Source organism: Sitophilus oryzae, unplaced genomic scaffold, assembly GCF_002938485.1.
Source record: "Sitophilus oryzae breed Bouriz unplaced genomic scaffold, Soryzae_2.0 scaffold_1184_pilon_pilon, whole genome shotgun sequence".
NCBI lineage: Eukaryota > Metazoa > Arthropoda > Insecta > Coleoptera > Curculionidae > Sitophilus > Sitophilus oryzae.
In genome coordinates, this window is record NW_022145820.1 from 1,288,329 (window position 1) to 1,311,182 (window position 22,854).

Consider the following 22,854-nt stretch of genomic DNA (forward strand, 5'->3'; position numbering starts at 1 on the left):
CGCTGCAACAAAGTAATATGACCACAGAAGTAATAGATTGTTAAATCCTTATACCGTGACTCAAAATATAGAATTAAAACAAACTATGGCTTAACCCGGGATTTACAGTCACTAAATGCCTTAGATAAAGAGGTTACTTATCGCCCACGTTATTTAAGATTTACTTGGAAAATATACTGAAAACATAGAAGCCAAAAATATTACCAGTAGATGTGTACACTGTAGTACACCTTGTCATTCGCAGACGACCAGGTTGTTGTAGCACAAGATATAAACGACTTGGAATACATGACCCGAAAGCTTATCGAGGAGTATGAGAAATGGGGATTGGAACTGAATATTAAAAAAACTGAATACATCTGCATTGGTGGACAACAACAAGACCTACAACTAGCAACAGAACAAGTCATCAGACATTACAACAGCTACAAATATCTCGGAATGAAAATATCCAAAGACGAAACACTGATAAAGCAATATTGGAAAGAAATATGCAAGGCAGAAAAGCAGTTTTGATGCTAAATGGAATACTATGGGATAAGAATATAACTATAGAAAACAAAAAAAGAATTTACAATTCCATCGTAAAAGGCATAATTTAGATAGACTTTTGAAAAAGATCGGTTGGAAAATCCAGAAAAGATAAAAGACCAAATGAAACCATAAGACGCCAAATGAAACTAAAACACGACATCGTAAATGACATTAGAAATCAGCAATTAATTTGGTATGCACATGTGCAAAGAATGGAAGAACATCGAATCCCAAAGAAAATATTAAATTAGAACCCTCAAGGTAGAAGAAAAAGAGGAAGACCACGCAAGAGCTGGAGAGAGGGTATTGATAAAGAAGTTTTGTACAGAGGTTTGGAAGTAGGTGAATGGGGAGATAGAGAGAGGTGAAGATTAGGAATTGGAAGACGGAAAACATTGTAACCCGATTATATACTAGATATATATTAAAACATTTTCACGACATTTGCAAATATTAAGAATTTGAAGTCATCAGTGGAGGCCTCGGTGGAGGCTCTTGTTAAAGGTCACATGGGCACATTTCCACCCAACCAGAAGTTTACCCGTCCTAATATCCATATAGTCAAAAGTCGCTTAATATCGGTTATCGATCGGAAGCCGGTATTTCGACATAACTGGTCCGTTGACCCTTTCAGATAACTGTTTATTTTTAATCGGTTATAAAATCTGCTCTCTATTTGATTATTAGCAACGATCATAACAATTACGGATTTTTATCAGTTGTGCCGCTGTCGATAACCCAAAAACATTCCGTCTAATTTTTATTGTATGTACTTAGTCTTTAGCTCGTCTGTGCTATGGTGCGTATTAAATATTTCAATATATTTTTGTAAAATAACTAAATTGAAGTGTTATTCGTTATGAAAGAAGCATTCATTAGCTTTAAATAAGCAGCTACCTTATGGTTTAAATGCATTATTTATTTATTTATTTATTTATTTATTTATTTATTTATTCTACAACACTCTACAGCTTACGCCAATTACAGAGTGGGTTACACACAAAAAAAATTCAATACAAAATAATTAAATTAAACAAAAAATAACATCAATGAGAAAAAATACATATCAATGAAAAAAAAAACAACAACAATATAAACCAAGAAAAACCACTAAACTGAACTCACAACCGAAACCAAACTGCAGCTGAAAATATCAAAATTACACTGATATAAATTATATGCATCCTGCATACGTTTCAATGGCGAATATTTACTTACATTTGTGCGCGAGGAGGCCACATAAAATGTAAAGCTATACCGAGAGCTACGTGGGACCAGAAAATTGATTTGACTGAGAACATCCGGACTATCAATTTCATTATGTAATAACTTGTATAATAATTTCAGCTCTGAATTTGTCCGTCGAACCTCCAAGGAATCTAGAGAATGTTTCTGTAATAAAGAGCTGTGACAGCAGCCAATTTGCGGGTAAACCCCATCAGTTTTTAATATTAGTTAATAAATAATGTATATACTTTGAAAAAAATTCTATTTTTCCCCATTAAAAGAAAACATACAAAATCAAAAAGTATTTTTTGTAAATACATTATGCGTTAATCCATGGACTCCAATGTGTCAGTGGTTTTTTATTAATGAAACAAATTTGACCTAACCGACAAAAATGCTTAACTCTAGAAATCACGTAACGCGTAATATATCGCCAGGCATACGGGATACATGTCAATTGGTAAACATGGGAATGGGCATATCTTTTAACGAAGTTTGCCGAAGCTGGAAGGACTCGAAGAAAAGGGAATCAGTCCAGTATTTCCTGTGCCGCTCTCCGTCTTTTTATTGGACCCAGAATTGCCTCAAAGGCGACACCTTCGTAGATCTTGAAGATATTGCCCGGAAGAGTATAACGGAAGTCATCCGTTACTTCAATGCCGAATGCATATAAACACTTAACAATCCAGCATTACCATCCCTAGAGATAGGGTCTCGGAGTAGGCGGTTTGGAAAAAATTCGAATTGGTATCAACAATTCTGCTAATTGGAGTTCGAAAAGCGGTCACAGTCGCTACTTAAATCAACCAACTCTATAGAAGTTCATTAACGACTCCAATATTTATAAATTCTTAAAACCTAATCATTTAGCTACCTCCATCGAATAGTATGAATAACTCTGAAAAAAAAATGAATAACTAACTGAAAATTTATTCGTAAAGATTTACATTCTGTTCTGACAGATAATAATCTGTTGAGTCCCTCAACAATGAGTTAGTGGAACCCCATAATCGCCCCATTTTTAAATGGGGCGATTATGGGCGAAAAAAAAACAGTTTACTGTGTTTCGAAAAATTCCAAAAATTTTCCAGGCAAATATCGAGTTTTTTACTAAAAAAATGCAGAGCTAATATAATTTTGTTTTAAAGAAGTTAAATGAAATAAAAGAACTAATTAAAATTATGTAAAGAAAGAAACTCCGATCAATATTCAAACAATTTAGTTTCTATTTAATTTTATCGCCTTTCTAACGTACCTACTTTAAAACTTTAAGAAACAATCCCTTTAACAAAATATAAGACTTTACTTTTCAGAAACTTATTAAATAAAGCTAGTTGGCACAGATTTTAATTAAAGCTTTATCCAGAAGATTTATATAAATTCGCCTTATTTAGATACATTATCAGTTAATGAATTATTTAATAACTTTATTACGATAACAGTATAAGTTTTAAGATAAGCATTTACTACGACCATAATATTTTTACTCTGTTCATTTTATTCTATACAATACGCAGTAGTGCTGATTGAGATCCATATTAATTACTATTAAATTTATGTTAATTTTTTTCTAATAATTATGATGTATTTATTTGAAACAATACAAATGCAGTATCTACTACTAAAAAGAATATTTCTAAATAAAGTATTAGGCCGATTTTCGTCAAAGTTTTGAAAAGTTCTGCTAAGGGTACCGTATCGTATGCTTTTTGAATGTTGATAAAAATCAGATGGTTTGGGTAAATGTATTATTCTCTTTTCAATAACTTGTTGCACGGTGAAAATATTATCTAAGCACGTCCTCCCTGCGCAAAAACCACTTTACTCCTCTAGATTCTGGCATTCCATTTCAATTCTCGTTTTCAAAATTCTACCATACAACCTCCCCATTGCACTCCCAACTAGCAAATATAGTTCCCAGTTCTTTTTAAAATGTCACTGCCCCTAAAGTATAGTTCCTAGACCCACTCTGCCACTTAAAATTCCTATAAGGAATAGTCACTTCGAAGTATATTTCGGGAGTGACCGGTTAGTGCCTACCTACCATAAAAGTGGAAAATAAACACCCCGATTGCAAGTCGCAAACATGTAATTTAAAGAAGTAGCTGGAACTATCCGAATCTTCGAATATGACACCATAAAAGACCAAAAACTTTCTAGTAACTTTTCAAAGTAGGGGTTACTAACAAGTGCTACCATAATGCCTCCATTAAGTTTTTGTTACTTTATAGTAACAATTTAAGTTACGGGGTAGTCGCGGCCACGACACCTAGTTACTTCTAATTTATAGTAGCATTGAAAGTAGCTAAATGGTTACAGCTACGGATCACTATAAAGTAGCCGTCGCTCATCCATTGCCACTAAAAAGTCACGGGGGTCAAAAACGGCTAGTTTATAGTGACCATAACTTAATATACCCTAATAAATGTAATTGTCTCAGATTGCATCGTGTGCTGTTCTGTTTTAGTGTTTTCTTTTATTTGCTTTTAAGCTTTATTAAATTTTTGTAAAATCCCTAAGGTGAATAAAAAGAAATTTAGATATTCTAGTACTTTCTACCGAAGAATTAACCAAAAGGACTCATTGCGAGCAGATGCATGAACATTAGAAACAAAAACTACATCTTTCTATAATCCTACTGATGAACATCATAAATCAGGTAGTGACTGAGACATTTTTGAAGCTGTTTCTGTAGATGAGTGTAGTGTGAGTTCATCTGAAGCTGAATCTCTGAGGAGAATTAATTTGAGAACCAATAACAATATAAAATAAGAGCTGAAAGAGTGGGCGTTAAAATACTCTATACCTCATGTAGCTCTGAATAATATAGAAACACTAATAATAGAAAATGCGCAATAAGTAAAATATAACTTCAAAGGACAAGGCGTAACGTTATAGTGGCACCAATGGAATGTATAGTCGCCACCGGCACCGCCGTGATCGGTGTAGCATAACGCTCCACTAAAGTGGAAATTTAGTGGCGCAGGGAACTCTCTTGGAAAAAATCACTTTATGGTTTGCAAAGAATCGTTGACCATGTAGTTCCAAAAATGTTATTGTTTCTATAAAGTCGCCTTTGGATAGCTACAATTGTCACTTTATCAATCCGAAGATTTTAAAGATCCAAACGGGTAGGTTTGGCCTAATATGTTATTGTTCCCAGTACATTGTGGAAGCATATAGAACTATAAAGTATTTTTCAGATTAAACGGTCATATTTTTTTCATGAATTTTTAGACGAACAGCCAAATGGCTCAAACATTATGCGTTTTTAAGCTAGATTAAAGCTTTTTTCCTTAGTTATTTCGTTATTTCTGACGGTGGACCAATATTTTAAAGTTTGACCCCGGTTTCAAGCAAATTATTATTATTTTTTAATTGCAAACATGAGTTTCTATTGCAAATAATATAATAATTTGAAATATTTTGAGAGGCTCTCAAAAATTTTGTTATATAAACCCACTATTTTATTCAGTAAAGTTGATTGCGTTCTGGAATTTACCTAAAAAGGCGTTAAAATCGCACGGTAAATAACAAATAACGAAAAAATAGTAATGGCTTCCATAATTATTTTCCATTATGACATTTATTTTTATGAAATGTGAAATTGCATATAGAGAGAAAGTTTTGAGATATTTGTTAAAAAATTCTTCTAAAATTTCCAGTAGTATGACTGGTCCGTGTTTTACTAGTTCAATGGGGATATTTCCAGATTCTGAAGCTTTGCCACTTTTCATACTTCTGAGAGCTTTTTCTATTTCATTTATGTTTATGTTTACTGTATCCACCTGTATGATTTTAATTTCTTCTGTTGGTTCAAATATTTCTATATAATATTATGTTACCTCCGATCATAAAATACATGGTTAAAATACATACCTCTTTGAGCACTTCTCTACCTTCTATGTTATAATGCCAGATCCTCAAATAGTTTGAAGTCTCCCTGCAATAATACAAATAAAAATATTGTAATATTAAGATAATATTAGTAATATTGTAATACAAATTTCAATAAAATATAGAACTAAAAATCATAGGAATATCTAACAGTAAACATATTTTTACAGTAAAACATATTTTACTAAATTTAAGCTTTTTGTCAATATATAACATAAATATACATTAAACTGGGTAGATATTGTTTTCCCCATATTTACAAAAATGGCAATACAATTTTATTTTAATATTTACAGAGCGTAAGCAAAGCTTATAATCGAAACCTTTATAATATAATAGCAACGGGTTATTTTACAGTACGCGTTATTACATTTTTATCACTTCCATTTAAAAATACCATTTTTTACTTAAAATTATTCTTCAGCTATGGAAAATATATCTTCTTCAGATATGTAAAATATTAAATTTGACATATAATCCAGTAAAATTGTATCGCCGTATAGAGAGTGAAAATAAAAAATTACGGGCAAGCTGATTTTTTTGTTGATTGTTGGGCAAGCTGTTTGATCTATTTGTCAGCGACTGTCTTCTGAGTTTAAAATTAACAAAATCGGAAATTTCTCCCTTGCGGCTTTTGAGCAGTAGGGGTGTTTTTTTAACTGTACTACAACAAAATAATTAGACGCAAATTGTACATAAAAACATTCTCTATAAGTTCATCTAATGATTTTTTTTCATTCTAATCTCTCTCATCTAATGAAAGTTTATTATTTCCGGACTTATCGGCCGTTTTCAAAAAGTTTGTTTTACAGCAAATAGACCCGTATGAAAGTTGTTTATAATAAATGGACAAGCAACTTTTCCTGAATTTTTTTTGTAGCTTGATTATTTTTGGAGATAGCGTCCAGTCCACGAACAAATTAGGGTAGTTTTCAATGTTACTCTTTTTTCAGCAAATTCACTCTAGGAAACTCATTCAAAATAAGAGTACATATACCTTTGCCTTATGAACTTTTTTTGTAACTTGACTATTTTTGGAGATAGCGCCCAGATCATGAACAAGTGATGGTAGCTTTAAATGTCTTTTTTTTTCAGGAAATTCACAAGTGCTATATTATTAGCTTATATAGTGTGCTTGTGGGACGCCCTGCCTAGCTGCTTGTGGTTGCCGCAAAGCAGGTCTAAAGTGCACAGTACTTTATAAGCATTGCGCTGGTGAGACACGCGAGAACGTACAACCACCTCCAAAAAATTTGCGAGAATGATGACAGCGATTGTAACGACGACGACTTTACTTCATACGAAGCAACAAAAGAAACCAACAATAAATCTGAGCGGCCAACGCCAGGTCCATCACACAAAAGAAGACGATATAAATAAAAAAAATCATAATATTCATTCACTTCATGAATTCCATGTTTCGTTTTAGGGAAATAAATACATATCAAAGGGACGTTTGCATGTAAGTTTAATATGAACACCTTTAAGTTGGTAAATTTGTAGAACTAAACAAAAATTATGAAACTACCCCAATTTGCTCATGAACTGGACGATATCTCCAAAAATAATGAAGCTACAAAAAAATATCATGAGGTAAAGTTGCTTGTCCATTAATTATGAACAATTTTCATACGGGTCAATTTGCTGTAAAACAAACTTTTTGAAAACCACCCAAAAGGGCTCATGAAACGGCCGCTAAGTTCGGAAATAATAAACTTATAAAAAAAATCATTAGGCGAACTTATAGAGAATGTTCTTATGTACAATTTGCGTCTAATTATTTTGTTATAGTACAGTTTTAAAAAAACCACCCCTATTGCTCAAAAATCGCAAGGGGAAAATTTCCGATTTTGTTTATTTTACATTCAGAAGACAGTCGCTGACAAACTCTGAAAAAATCAGCTTGCCCGTAATTTTTTTTTCAAATGACTTCTGAAAGATAAAATTGGATTAATAATTTTGTATGATTCTAATCGTATTGTTCTTCTCAACACTATACAAATAAATAATAAAATACATAGATAAATACATCTATCGATCGTCATATTTATTTTACTAACTTCTTCCCTCAACAGGACAATAAAAATCTGAAATTGAACATAGCTACATACATAACTGATAAAATATAAATGTAGTGATTATCACAGCCACTGTGGTATAAAAAATAATTATATATTAATATTTTATTATTATGTTTTTAATTATTAAATTTTTCATTTATTTTACTAATAGGTAGGTACACTAATTTTTATTTATTCATTTCATAAAAATTGATGTATATGCTATACACTTGAAATAATTATTAAAATTTTCAGAATAAGAACTTCAAAATATTTTAGAACTTCAAAATAACATGATTCATAATACCTGTGATAATACCTACTTAGATAAATATTAATTTAGAGTATTTTCTAAAGAGCTTTTGTAGAGATAACACTTATACTATCAGAATTTGATTGTTTTGCAATTGTAAAATAAATACATGTATTATTAAAAATAATACTTTTGAAGATCCAAAATACATAAAATAAATAAACCAAATCTCTTTATAAAATTCTACTGTGTAGGTACAGCGATACTAATTATTATGACTAAAATATATATTATATTTTTCTATTTAGTTTTGAAGCCAACATATTGCACCTATAAAATATATCAAAAGTTTGATGATGCCGTTAACTCATATTTATTATAAATACAAAAATATTTACATTCGATCAAAAATTATTACATAAACGACTTCTTGTTAATCCAACAGGGCAGGTGCAAAACATAATTTTTAATGTAAATATAATACACTCTAAATTATCTCGAAGTAATTGTTCATAAACGTCAAAATGAACATCTCGTCCTATAAACAAATTGATTTTATACTTTGTCTTATTTTTGTATATTTAGAGTATAATTACTTTTACAAATTATAAACTGTCAGATTATTTGAAATTATTATTCCGTAGTTTATTAAGCTGCTATAAATTATTAAATGGGTAGATTTTATCCTATTTATCGATATGGTAGGTGTTCTAAATTAATGTTAGTAAATAATTTTGAAATGAATAGGATAGGTAAATATAGTAGGAAACACGTGTAATCTTTCACAGTTAATTATGATTAATTTGCGCTAGTAGTAGATTCGAGTTTGCTTAAGCGGCCTACACATGTCCAATCAAACTGGATGTTGCTTCCACATTACCCGATTTTTCAATAAATCTGTCTGTATGCAAGAATCAGTAGCTATAAGTATGCATAGTTCCTATTTACAACGAGAAAGAAAAAACATATTTGGCATATACATACATATGTGGTATAACAGATAAAAATTATCATGCGATTCTGCTAGAAGAACAAGACTGCTGAAATTAATTGCGAATGGACAATCATTGTTTCAATGAACTAGTAAATGTAAGGGATCTCTCAAGTAATAATGTTGTTTAGAGGAAAATAAGTATGCAATAACTGATCTCTACAACGGATTCTTATTAAATAATAAATATTTTTGGTATTACAAATGTAACGCAGGTTGTGTGGACTGACTCAGATTAAAATATCTTAATATTCTAATGTTTAAAGGGAACATTCGACTATAAGGTAATAGATGTACAATTCTAGAGGTCTAACATTTTCTTCAGTTCATGTAAGTTTGGCCGCTAATTGCCAGTATTCTCAGGCCCAACATCACATAAAAAGCAGCTTTGCATATGAACATGAACATGCAGTCTATATTGTGAGTAAGAAGGCAGTCTAGGTTTTCAGCAAGTGAAGAGTCTATACTGTCAGCAAGTTGGATAGTCTTCAATACTGTTAACAAATGGATACAAATGTCTTCATTGTCAGCAAGTAGACAATATATCTTTAGAAAAGGAAAAATAAAGTAAATTTTTGTCTGAAACTGCTTAGCAGAATATTGAAATAATAATTTTCTCCTGCGAGGATATAGGCAGGTCGACTTAGTGGTCAATTTCTAATTTCGAATGGATTCATGTTTTCAAGACACACTACCGCTTTATAAGGAATTCTCGATCTTGTAGAGTGTATAGTCTATATCCCCTTCCACTTTGTACCGGCCGTTTGGTAGCACTTCAAGCACTTTAAAAAGACCTTTGAACGTCTCCACTAATTTTTTTGCTGCCGTTATTATATGGTAGGCTTGCAATTTTAGTGAGCACATCGTCATCAATTTGAAATCCAGCTGATATTTTTTTTTAATAAGCAACCTTGATATTAATCTTATCTCTATTTTAGAGCATTTTTGCATATCTCGCTTTTACTACAACGAGACGACGAGAAGTGGACATGGGATTAGTGTCAGATAAACCGTATGTAGATTTTTTCGCGTACACAAAAAAATCCCACTTCTGATGTAAGGAATCTCTCAGGTAATAATGTTGTTAAGAGAAAAATAAGTATTTAATAGAAACAACTGATCTATACAATTCAATTCTCATTAATTCTCAATTAATCAGATTAAAATAATATAATGTTCTTACATAAACTTGGTTATGCCTTTAATTAAAGAAATAATAATTATTATACATTATTCACGCTCTATACCATCAGAAAAACACGATACAATAAAACACAATTTAGAATTATCGGATAGATATAAAAACGGATCAATTTTTCATCGAACCCGATTAAATCGACACAACCAACCGATCGAATTGGAGCAATTAATATTCTAACATCATCTGATATCCGTAGATTAGTTTGCATCTAATGATGACCCTAAGTACAATATTAAAAGTAGCTCTAAAAAATCAAGTAGATGTAAATATACACGCCATGTATTACTAAGCAAAAAAAAGATTAATAATTTATATACAAAAGGCTATACTTCTCTCTGTACTTAAGGCTATATTTATGTTAAGTGTGCTATTAATAATCATGGTGCATATTACAATAATAGATTGAAGGTTTCTTCAATCACTCGCTTTATTCTTGAGAGAGATGATATATGTAACTGCATATTTGATAACTACATCTTTTATAACCTGCGATTTCAGAATTTTTATTTTTAAATAAGTCACGAGAAAAAGTAAACATCAAATTCTTCTTTAATATAAAGATTTATTTCAATAAAAGAAATAATTGCGGGGTCTAATTAGAGTCTAGCATTAAGATAATTAGACCTAATACAAGCTAGTGAAGTGTATGTACTGACTCTTGATTTTGAATATAATACAGTTGTATTACCTAATATCGATTACCTCCGATCATATTTGGGGTGGAATATCTATAAATAAATATATCCAGGAACAGTCGGCTCTATGGGTGCAGGGCATCTCCCCACAAAAAAAATACAAAAAACAGCCTGTTATATTTTCTGGAAAGTTTACCTGCCAGTAAAGATCCTTTGAAAATCAATTCTGGTATTTAAGGGCCAAAATAAGTCCTAATATAAAGAGAAAATATAAAAACTTTAAAAGATTTGTTTTTTAATAACTTACAAAAAATTACTTCAAGAAAGAGATATATTTCTAAATCACAAAAACATTTCTTATCTTTAATTTATATAATCGACTTGTTTGATTTCATTTTATATGATTTTTAATATTGAATGATCGAAATAAAAACGGCGTCAGGGATGGCTATGAAATGAAGATCGCTGTCACTTTATATGTAGAATTATATGGGAAATGTTATTGATTGTCATTTCCATGCCAACTAGACACCATTTTTTTCGATCATACAGTATATACACACAACCAAACTTATATGGAATCATCTATTAATTTTCATAATTTTTGAGACGTATTAAAATTTTGTGTTTATGAATAAAACTGAGTCCTCACCAATGACTTTTAATAAAAAATAATCCATATAGCAATAAAACAAATCAGTTCCCAAAATAAACAAAATGGTATTTTTTTGGTTTCTGAAACGAAGTTAAGATTTAAATTTTTAATGGCCAAAAAGCAAAAACAAAACGAAAATTGATAATTTTAATACTCCTTGTTGCCACCTCCAGCCCTTATGGAAGCTTCTATTCGCGCTGGCATGCTTCTTATTAAATTATCAACGTTGTCTTGGGGTATGTTTTCCCATTCTGCTAATGCTGCTTTAATAAGCTGTGCAAGATTTCCTGGATAGTTTCGACGAGCTCTAACCTTTCTGTTGAGCTAGTCCCACAAGTGTTCAATAGGGTTTAGATCTGGTGAACATGCAGACCGGTCCAAAACCGTACAATCGTACTAGAAGTATCGTACAAGAAGTAAAGAAGTATACATCGTACAAGAAGTCGTACAAGATCGTACTAGAAGTAAAAATTATAACCAATTGCAGCTCTCCAAAGGCTAACGATTGGGTCTAGCACCAAGTCAACATATCTCCGACCCGTTAAAGTTTGTTGAAGTGGTAACAATGGAATTTTTGCTCCCAGTACACAAAACCTCCCCAGACCTCCCCAGAACATTATAGTTCCTCCTTTGTATTTTGGTACAGATTTGGCAGCCTGAAGTCGCGCTCGTCTTTCTGGAGCTTTGAGAACCCGAATTCGATGGTTATCTGATCTTAGGCCAATTCTGGTCTCATCCGATAAAAGAACATTTGCCAATTTTCAATTGTCCAGTTTTGATGTTGAACCCATCAATTTAGTCGGTCAATTTTATTTTGCCGATATAACTCTGGGATCCGTAACTCTCCCCTACTGTAAAATCCTAGAGCACAAAGCCTTTTTGTTATGGTTTCAACTAAAACTTTCACACCTGTAGTTGCCAGAAGTTGTCTTTGTAGCTCTGGATGAGAAACATTGGGATTTATTCTAACAATTTGGCCCACATGGTGGTCTTGTTGTTCAGTTGTGACTCTTTGACGACTTTGTCTGGTCCTATCCTTGTGAGTTCCTAATTCCAAATACCTTGCATATGTTTTCGATACAACACCCTGCGTAACGCCTACTATATTTGCTACGTCTCTTTGGAGCATTTCTTGTTCAGTGAGAGCATTAATTTTTCTCCTCTGTACATCTGTTAATCCAACATAAGACATTTTTTTATTTTTTGGATCGAATGAAAATTACCGGACAATCGTGATTTTACTACTGAACACAAAATTTAAAAGAAAATAGATCTCAGCAGTCGTTTATGCTTTATTATCAAGTTTATTTACAACAAAACGCTTTATCTTAAAGTCGTATACCAATTTGTATCCTTGCAAGAAATTTAGTCAGAAATAAAGAATGATTCCATATAAGTTTGTTTGTGTATAAGAACAGTATATTAACTTAATACTCAACCAAACCAAACCAAACCACCGATGTTAACTGGCATTAGACCAGATGAACATGAACATTTAGACTAACGACTAACTGAGAATTTTGGCGCACTGATTGCTTTCGAAGTTAAATGTATAAAATATTTAGAGCCCATTAGGCAAAACGCAACTCGATTGCTATTTACAGAAGAAATTTGAAACTTGGGTTCAAAATAAACAATTTTAGGATGCAAAACTATATGAAGATTTAGGAAGCAAATGGATTTGAGGTAAAACAACAAAATTTAGAACTATTAGTTTCGCTTAATTCAGATTTTCAATTATAAAACTAGAAAGTAGATATATTAGTAAACAGTATACATACAACCAATTATTAACAATGTAGCTTTAAAATTGGTGACTACCACGTGTCTAATTTCTAAAAATAAAATTGTTTTATATTCCAGATTTAGCTTTATTATAGTTATATAATTAATTATAAACGTTTATTACAAGATTAAATATATACAGATAGAGATCTCAGCGATATTGCTTGTTAAAAATATTAATATAATAAGTAATTTTATTGTGAATACATCAATCAATACGGGTATGATTTTATTAGCCAAGCCGCAATAAAAAGCCGCATGTTAAAAAAATAAATAACAGGAAATTAGAAAGAAAGAAAAAAATAATAATTTTTTGTAAAAATTTGTCAAATTCTAGAAAGTAAACCAAGTACCAGTACTGGACACCTCGCAGCAACATTCTGGAAAAAGAATAAAGAGCAGAAATGAAAATAAAATTCAAAAGACTACAAGAAATGAAGTTTGTTGACCCAAAAAACTTGACTTGACCCAACAAACCTGACCCAAAATTATATACACTGTGAGACAAAATTACCATTGAACCTTGTATCACCTTTAAAAGCAAGTTACTCTTTTATTTTAAACGGAGCACCCAGTACATTATTCCTATATTCCAACAGGGAATTCATGTCTCGAAATACTGTAAAAGATGACTATCCCTCAAACAAAGATTCTCACTGATATTTCATTTTTATGATTTAGTATCACTAGATCTTTATTATTTGATAAAATCTAGGTGGCTGTGAGATACCTGATGTTACTTCAACATAGCTGTCAAATTAGTTCACCTTTAACAACTAGTTATTATTTTATATCAATTAAAATAAAAAATATTGTCAGAAATTTGCCGAAAATGGATACTTATCCTACATCAGAGAGAATTGATATGATTCTATTAATTGGTGAATGGCAGTGTGCATTCATCAATTTATAGAATGCGTAAATAAATTTTAAAATAATTAAAATATGTTTTAAATTTGTCTTATCTTAAAAATATTTTTATTACAGTTGAATATTTTACTCTACATCTTTTAATTTTTGTTAAATTAACCAGGGAATGAAAGGTATATCACAGCCACCTAGATTTTATCAAGTAATAAGGAATAAGGAAACCTTAGTAGGATTTTCTCCATTGAATATCGGAATAACATCCTGTGTGTTCCATTTAAAATAAAGGAGTAACTTGCTTTTAAAAGTCTACCATTGTTCAATAATAATTTTGTCTCCCTCTGTATAATTTTTCGGGTCAAATTTCAATTTGGTTTCACATACAATGATTATTTTAAATAAATATCAGGCTATACAGGATAAATTACAATTTAGATAGCTGTTATTAAAATTTAAAATTTATTCCTTATTTTCACAAAATGTGAAATATGTCAAAAACCTTATATAGAGGCGCCACCCTGTACAATTCCCAGTTCGCAGGCAATTAAAAGTAATAAGCAACTAATAATAAAATACCGGTAATGATAAAATAGAGAAAGATATGTCTAATACAAATAATTTGAGTTCAGTCTGTGCCTCGTTATACTAGCTCTTCAGTCTTAAACCATAAATTACCTACTTTGATTAGAAAGCAGACGCAATATTAAATCGTTGCAAAATATATCAAAACCAACTTTGCGTTCCCATTCCCTAGCGATTATTATCGGGGAACTTCTGCGCGCCATGCTATATCGAATTCTGTGTGTCCGACAACTATTTTAACTCTCTAATAGACGAAATTGAGGAAACTCGTTTCTAACCACTCGTTTGCTATATCCCAAAGATAACCCTGTTCAACGTAATAAATTATAAAAATAAAGTAATTAGTTAAATGTATTTTAAATAGGTCGAATTAAACAAGTCAAATATATTTTAAGTTCACTGCATTGTCAATTTTATAAAATGTAAGGATCCTGTTATTCAAAACCCTGGAATATAAAGACAATTTTTTCCTAGGCATCGGTGACCAGGATCATTAGCCATATACAACTCGTTACTGATAACAATGCAATTACAGGGGATCCCTTAAGGGATCACTCTTACAAGGACAATTCAAAATTTAAAAATCTACTTTGAACCAAACACAAAAAAGTAGAAAAAAAACAAACAACAAGAAAAATAGGTAATTATGTACACACGGTATCACAGTTGGATTAGAGTATCACAGGTGAGTATCACAGTTGGTGGTATATATTAATCTTTCATAGCCTTAAAAATATTTTGAATTTTTTCTACTTCAGTTAAATTTTCACGAATTTCACCACGTATATAGAATCTAGTTCTTTCTACCGTATATTGAGGACATTCACTGTCAGTTACTGTCAACTCAACATTACAAACTATGCACATTGGAGGCATTACTCTTTTAAGCAGATATGCATGAGTCACTGCAGTAAACTATGCTTACTAGGAAGAGCACTATCAAGACGTAAGGAAGGGGTTTACGGAACCTGTTTTATTGCGCGAAGCTTTGGAGGACTACCTGCCCACTCATCCTGGCATTCCCTTTTTTATGTAGTGGTACTTTAAAATCATATTTATTAAGGGAAATCAGTGGTATCTCTTCTAGCAGCTTGCTGTGCTGCTTCATCTGCCATTGTGTTGCCGAGTATATTAGTGTAGCTTGGAACCCACATATGCACTCTGAATAAGCGTCTGAATTTTTGGTTTCGGAGAATCATGGACAAATATGTCATTAATTTTAGACACGATCTCTAAAGAGTCAGAAACAATTACCACTCTAGTTTGATCATATTCCTCGATGACATAGGATAAGGCTTTCCAAATCGCAAAATGTTCTGTAAAGAAAGCTAATGCTTCATGTCTCAAAGTTCATTGGAAAGCTGACCAGTTGATGATAATTGCACATCCAGCACCAATTTGTGTTTTGGAACCATCCGTATAAATGACAGTGTTTTTGTTGTACTGGTCAAGTATTTTCTGGAACTTTCGTTGGTATATTTCCATATGGGGAGGATTTTCATATTGGAGTGGAGGATTTTCATATGATTATCATAGGCAGATGTTCTTTCATATGACGGGATAGCATTGTTTCTCTCACTATATGGTGTGTATCTCTCACAAATACTTAATTTACAAAATGATCGTGTCAGCAATATGTAGTTATTGCACTTACAGACCAATAATGCTGATTTTATCATTTCTGTATTGATTTAATAATGAATTAAATTTCTGCAATTTTATTATAGAAAGTGGTGCGTGGTATTCCAACAAACAAAAATACGGGAATTGGTACTTATTAAAAAATTTTTCCGGGAAAAACATTAACGAACTACCAAGCCAAACATAACTTAATATACCTGAAACTACGGTGAAACCGGAAAAATCTTGGATAAAAAAGGTAGAGTCCGGGACATTAATAATAAGAGGTTAGAAATAAAAAATCCTAATATAAGTATACAAAAAAACCGAAGGAATACTCTAAACAAGTTACAGCTGAATGGAATCAGGAAAAAAAAAGACGAGTCTATAATAAAATTATTGATGTATGTGTGAGTGATTACCGTATAAACGGATGATATGGAGCACATTTTATTTTCATTATTTGTGTTTTTTCTGTGTCTGACGATCGGAAGGAGATATACATCCTAAATCGTTGTTTTACTGGTAAAATACCACTGACAAATCAATTTTCGTTTTTTTTTTCGAGTTAAAACAGTAGTGTTTACATTTTCTTTATTTTGTAGATTTTCTTCTAGTAGCAAAAAACAGAATTTTGTCCAAGAAATGTGTATGGCCAATGTATTTTTATACATGTCTATGTATTCGACCTTTACAATATATCGAATTAATTATAAATTTTATTACAGTTTGCACTAGCTTCACATAGCATTCCAAATTCTAGTGGTGTGCTAGTTTAATTAAATTAAATTTTCACCTCGTTCGTTTTCAACCACGCATACGCACGTAGGTTGTCTTTAGTGTGTCTGTTTGTCAACTGGTTATAATGTTATTCCACATTATTTATTTTTGCTTTAAGTATTAAAATTTAAACCAGTAATTGAAAGAGTGAAATATATCAGAAACAGAATTATTATTATTTCAAGGTCCAAGTGCCGTGTAAAAATTGAGAAATAACCGATTCTGTGATATTACTGCCCCTTATGGGTATTTTCTGCAATCTGTGTCCAAGATGTTCCCGTTTTCAGCAGCCACTGTTTCTAAATGTGAAGAAACAAAATACCAAACTAAAATAGTTTATATCTGTGTGTGGATTTCAAATTAAATAGTCTACCTCCGCCATAACTTTGTTGTCTTAAAATTTTTGTTTTTAGATTTTTTCGCACAAAAAATGTCTGGCAAAAGCAAATTCATCGTTTAATTTAATAATATACTTATATAAATCATATATTTGGTGCCCCTTTTATACATTATCATTATTTGTTGCTACAATATATTTTTATCTGAAATATAGATTTTTATTTTTAAAAATTATCACCGGCCCTAGTTGAAAAATACCGAAAAGCGTTCTTTTTCAAACCCGTAATAATTTTGAAAAAGTGGCCTTAAAAAACTTAAAAAGTTCTGTGTGAGAAACTGAAAAAAAACCTGGGATAAAAGATCGGTTTCAAAAAAATAATCCACATATTTTCCAACGTTGAATTAATATGGTACAAATATAACGAATTGCAAAATAAGGTCTATAAAATAAATAAAATAATAAATATATTTACGATACGTTTAGTATTTTAAACAGGCAGTAACCACCAGTAACTATAAAGTTATTTATAAAATTTATATTTATTATCATTAGTGAATTGAATGTTTCTGTGAACATTATACTGGTTTACTGGTTTATATGCCATCTAGTATGTATTTATCGCTATTAATAATTTTCGAATTAATAATTATGTAATCGTTGATATTTTGATTTGGTTTGATTTGGTCTGTGAAATATAAAATTAAAAACCATCATAAACACATCTTTTTTTTCGTATAATTAGTACAAATATTAAATATAATTTGCCAGCCATGTTAAACATAGATTTTATTGTATTTATTTTGCGTTATTATAATCATCTTACTGATATTACCAACTTCAATAAGTTATAATTTTTTATAACAAAATCAAATCGGAATAATATAGATTCTGAAGAACATTCTTACATCAGAAGTGGAATCAACCTACTAAACGTACCAAACAAGTTTAAAAAAGTGCTAATATACCATATTGTGTGTGAATCCATAAGTGCTGGAAAAAAGGAGATAAAACCATAAAGCAACAAGTTGTTAGGGAATAAAAAGAATGATACCACCTACAAGAAAATTTATAAATTGCCTATTACATAAAAATTATTTGGAAAACGCAACTTCTACTTCAAGAATGGAAGGAGCCAAGGGCTGTTACTATGTGCAAGATGCAAGCTACAAATCATATTTGCTAAAATAGATCTTTTGAGTCGTCATGTTGATGTTTGAAGAGATTTTTTTATTGAAATCTACCAGTTTTGAAATTATTTGTACTTATTGTACTCACCTTGTTTAAATATGCCTTAAGCGACTTTTTAAAAGTATCAAAGATTAAAAATGTAATACTAATATTTCTATACCAAATTTTAATAAAACACCAAAAACTTTGAGAGTTCTACGCAGAAATATATTCAAAGTATAGGAATATGGACAAAGTGCAAAAAATATAAGAAGGTCTTTGTACGAAATTTTTCCCGTTTGGGGTTTCCCTACAGACTTATTTGGTTATACTGTGTAAACAAAAATATTATATGCTAGTTTTTTCCGCGGCTTCGTCCGCATAAAATTCGAATTTTATTAATATAAAATGATATTTGAAAATACCTATTTGTCTAGTTGTAATTAAACAGCTAAGTTTAATAATAATAGACTAATATATATTTAATAATAATAGACTAATAACTAAGAGTATTTGTCTAGTATACAACTAAAATGTTGGTATTTGGTCTTTGGATATAGTAAAATATAATAAATAAAATAAAACTCATATACATAAACATAGATCAATACACATACGAAGAAACAGATACATACACAATTAAAAATATCAATCATGTTATGTTTTACTAATGAACTAATATAATAATTATGTTAATATTAATATCCAAATTATAACATGAAACAAAATGATGAAACTGAAGTCTTTCAGTTTCATTATACTAAAGTTCATAATTATCAGTCCCTTTAATTTATACAGCATATTCGCTAAATTGTTTGAGCAATTAGAGGATCCCAAAAGTAAACGCCTCTCTGCTTGAAAACAGTTTTATGTTACATGTCCATATCCGATAATATTTACCTAATTACTAAAGTGGAATCAAAAAATATATTAAACTCAAAATTAAAATTTATGGTATGAGTATTATGTTAGATTCTAGTATAATTGCCACGCTTTAAAATTTTATAATGAAATAAAATTAAATTTCAATCAATTGTATTTACGAACAAACTACAATTAGTCAAATTTAGTGATTACCACAGCCACTGTGACAAAGAAAAGACATGTGGCTATCTATTTCAAAAATTAAATTGTTCAAATATCATATAATAATGGCTGTAGCTGTTATGGAATTGAGCGATTAAAAAATTATCACAAATCATTTTTTTTCAAATGGAAACCCACTTTTTTATTTCACTAATTAAAAGGTTTTTCAATTCGTTACTGTTGTTCCTATACCTAAAATAAATTGTTTATAAATTATTTGAGATTTAATATGAAAACGCATATTTTTCTTGATTTTATCTAGCTTTCTTTGACATTATGTGTCAAACGGTAAGACAATTTATTTCCATCTGTCAGAAAACGAGTTATTTGAATTTCCTATATTATAAATACTGCCTTCTTAAGAGTTTAAAAAGTGTATTTATAAAAAAAATCTCGTATTTTCGCTCTTTATTTATATAATAGTTGATATATATAATAATATTCCGTATGATAGAAAAAAAACAGCGCAAAGTTGGCTCGGAAATGATGCTGCTTTTTGAACAAAGCGTCACAATATGACATGACCAGATCTATTGTTTTACATCACTTGACATTTAGGTATAGAGTGTTTAATATCAAAATTTATAAAAATTTACAGAGAATTTAAGTATGTAATAAAAATGGGGGCACCCTTTTAAAATAAGAAAGTTGCTGTTGATTTCCGGAAGTGCCGCCATATTGAAAATATTTTTAATCGATAGAGCTCGTTGTGAAACTATAATGTGCAAAAAATCTCAGAGCTAGATGTTGTAGTTCTCTAGAAACTTCTAATGCACGCTCACCCTGGGACGCCCTGTATATCTTATTGAATATATCTATAGAAAATCATATGTGAAGTAATTTTTAAACTTTAACCATACCTAATACTAGGTTTTCCAAATTTACTTCATTTTACTCAATATACGCCATACGTTAGTTAACTTAAACACACCTATTATTATTTTTTATACAGATACAATAAGACAATATCTAGAAATGTTTGCACGGTACAAGTATCAGGTCCAACTAACTTCAAAGACCAAGGAAGTCCGATTGTTTGACAAGTCTTGACGTCCATTGTTATCGCATGTTTGAACACTCAGGTCGGTTAACTTGGCTAGAACTCTAATCAGACAATCAAGCATGAATTCCTTTAAATTAAATTTTCAAATGAAAAGCAGTGACGTATCTGATATTATATTTTGGTGTAACAGTTAAATTATACATATTACACGATTAATATCAATTTGGTATTAGAAAATTGTATAAAAAAAGAAGCATAGTGCTAGTGGTGATCCAATTATAGTAATATAAAGAGACTATTAATGACAGTTTAAAGTAAAAATTGCATCTTAAATATTTTTTTCTTAATTATTTCTTATTGTAAATTTGTTATTACACTATAATTTAAGTGTTACTTCTCTACACTATAATGGAGAGCGCTGCCATGAATATTTTGAATAGGAGAGGCTCTAAGACACATTTCTGCCAAAGTCCTGTATTTGTTAGGAAGGGATCGCTCAGTGATCCATGATGGTGACACTCTTGACTTGTTGTTGTTATGCACACTGTAAGAAATTTGTTGAGTAGGTTCTCCAAACTTTTTCATAACTGCCCAAAGTGCATCTCTGTTTACAGAGTCGAAGAATTTTGTTAGGTGGATGAATATAACACAATGTTTTCTAGAATTCTTCCATCCGTAACTTGGAATGGGTGTCCTCCAACGGTCTAAGACACTCGAAAAAGTTCCTCAGAACTTACGACCGAGAAAATTCAAAGGTTTTCCATGATTTAAGTAAAAACAATCTTCGGATTGTCACGGGGTTTCTAACAGGACACTGTCTCTTCAACGAACACCTCAGTAGGCTGAAGCTGAGAAACAACGGCGAATGCAGATTTTGTGGGAAAATTGGGAAACACCAGAACACCTTATCACTGAGTGCGCAGAAATGACGACCCTTCGTGCCATGAACTTTGGTACGGCTGATGTCGAGGATGGAGAGCTGGCCTCTGCGGAGCGGTCTCAGATATTGGCTTTTGTTAAAGCCCTGAGACTGTATGATGAGTTATAACTCGTTATAACTCAAGAAAGTGGAACACACAATAGATCTGTAAGGTCGCGGTGATTAACTCCCCTCCTAAACATTCTACATTCTACTAGAATTCTTATTTTTAATCTCCACGAGAGACATATTTTTTAAAACACCCCCATAATCCTGGAATTCAAGAATATTAATTTACTTGTATTTTAATTACATAGGAAAAATTTGCATACATTAATCATATGAATCAGATCAATAAATATTTGTGTTATACGTACGGCACATATCTAACTCTTTTTTTTTCGTATAGAGATAATTTATTTTTTCATCGAGCGATATTTTTCTATCCAGACCAATTTATCCCGTAGATTTTCATTAACTATAGGACTTTCCCTGTCAATATTGATGCCTGTTTGATTTAAGTTAATATTTGCCTGGGTAGGTAACTAATAATAGAAAAATCATCGCCTAAGTATTTGTTTTGGAATACATCTGAATGTGTTTAGAGATAAATTTGGTTAATATGCTATTATTAAAAATAGATTTGCGGAAGTTTTAATTACCGTGCCCAGAGATAATTTGGTTCCTACGCCACAGATTATTACAAAAATATATTAGAGTATGTTTATATCATATTTTTTAACAATAATGCTCTCGTATATAGGATAATAATAGAAAATTTCATTTTACTGCTTATGTTTTATTACTTTTTTTTTTTGGTTTTTTTAAACCTTGTTTATCGCGAATTCTATTTATGTATGTATTAAAATAAAATGTAGAGCTACGTATGTAGAATATAAAATATCTAAAGTAAAATTTATTGTCATCGCATTTTGCAGTTTTCCTTTTCTGCAGTTTTTCCTTGCTTTTCCTAGGATTGGATTGAAATGAATGACTTAAGCTCTTCTGACAACTTCATTTATACAGGGTGAGTATTAGATAAGTGCAAATATTTTAGTTTTGAAAATTTGAAATTTTTTGGACAAAAATTTGGAAATATTGTCAAGACTTAAATAGATGTCAACTTGGGTTTATATTATATTGGGAAAAATCATGTAAAATATAACTCCAGCAAACCAATTTGACGTAGGCCCAAAAGAACAGTTACCTGCGTGCCATCGACCCAGATATGTTATTAATAACATTAATAATT

The 22,854-nt window shown here is 30.9% G+C and overlaps 1 protein-coding gene across 2 annotated transcripts in view; it reads right to left on the bottom strand.

The window, feature by feature from the left end:
• LOC115891511 (PDF receptor) overlaps positions 1–22,854 on the bottom strand; it is a 152,088-nt gene that overhangs the window by 58,934 nt on the left and 70,300 nt on the right. For both annotated transcript variants that reach the window (XM_030911978.1, XM_030911980.1), the window contains exon 2: positions 5,641–5,704. The gene's annotated coding sequence lies outside the window, so the exon portion shown is untranslated. The remainder of the gene's footprint in view (positions 1–5,640; positions 5,705–22,854) is intronic.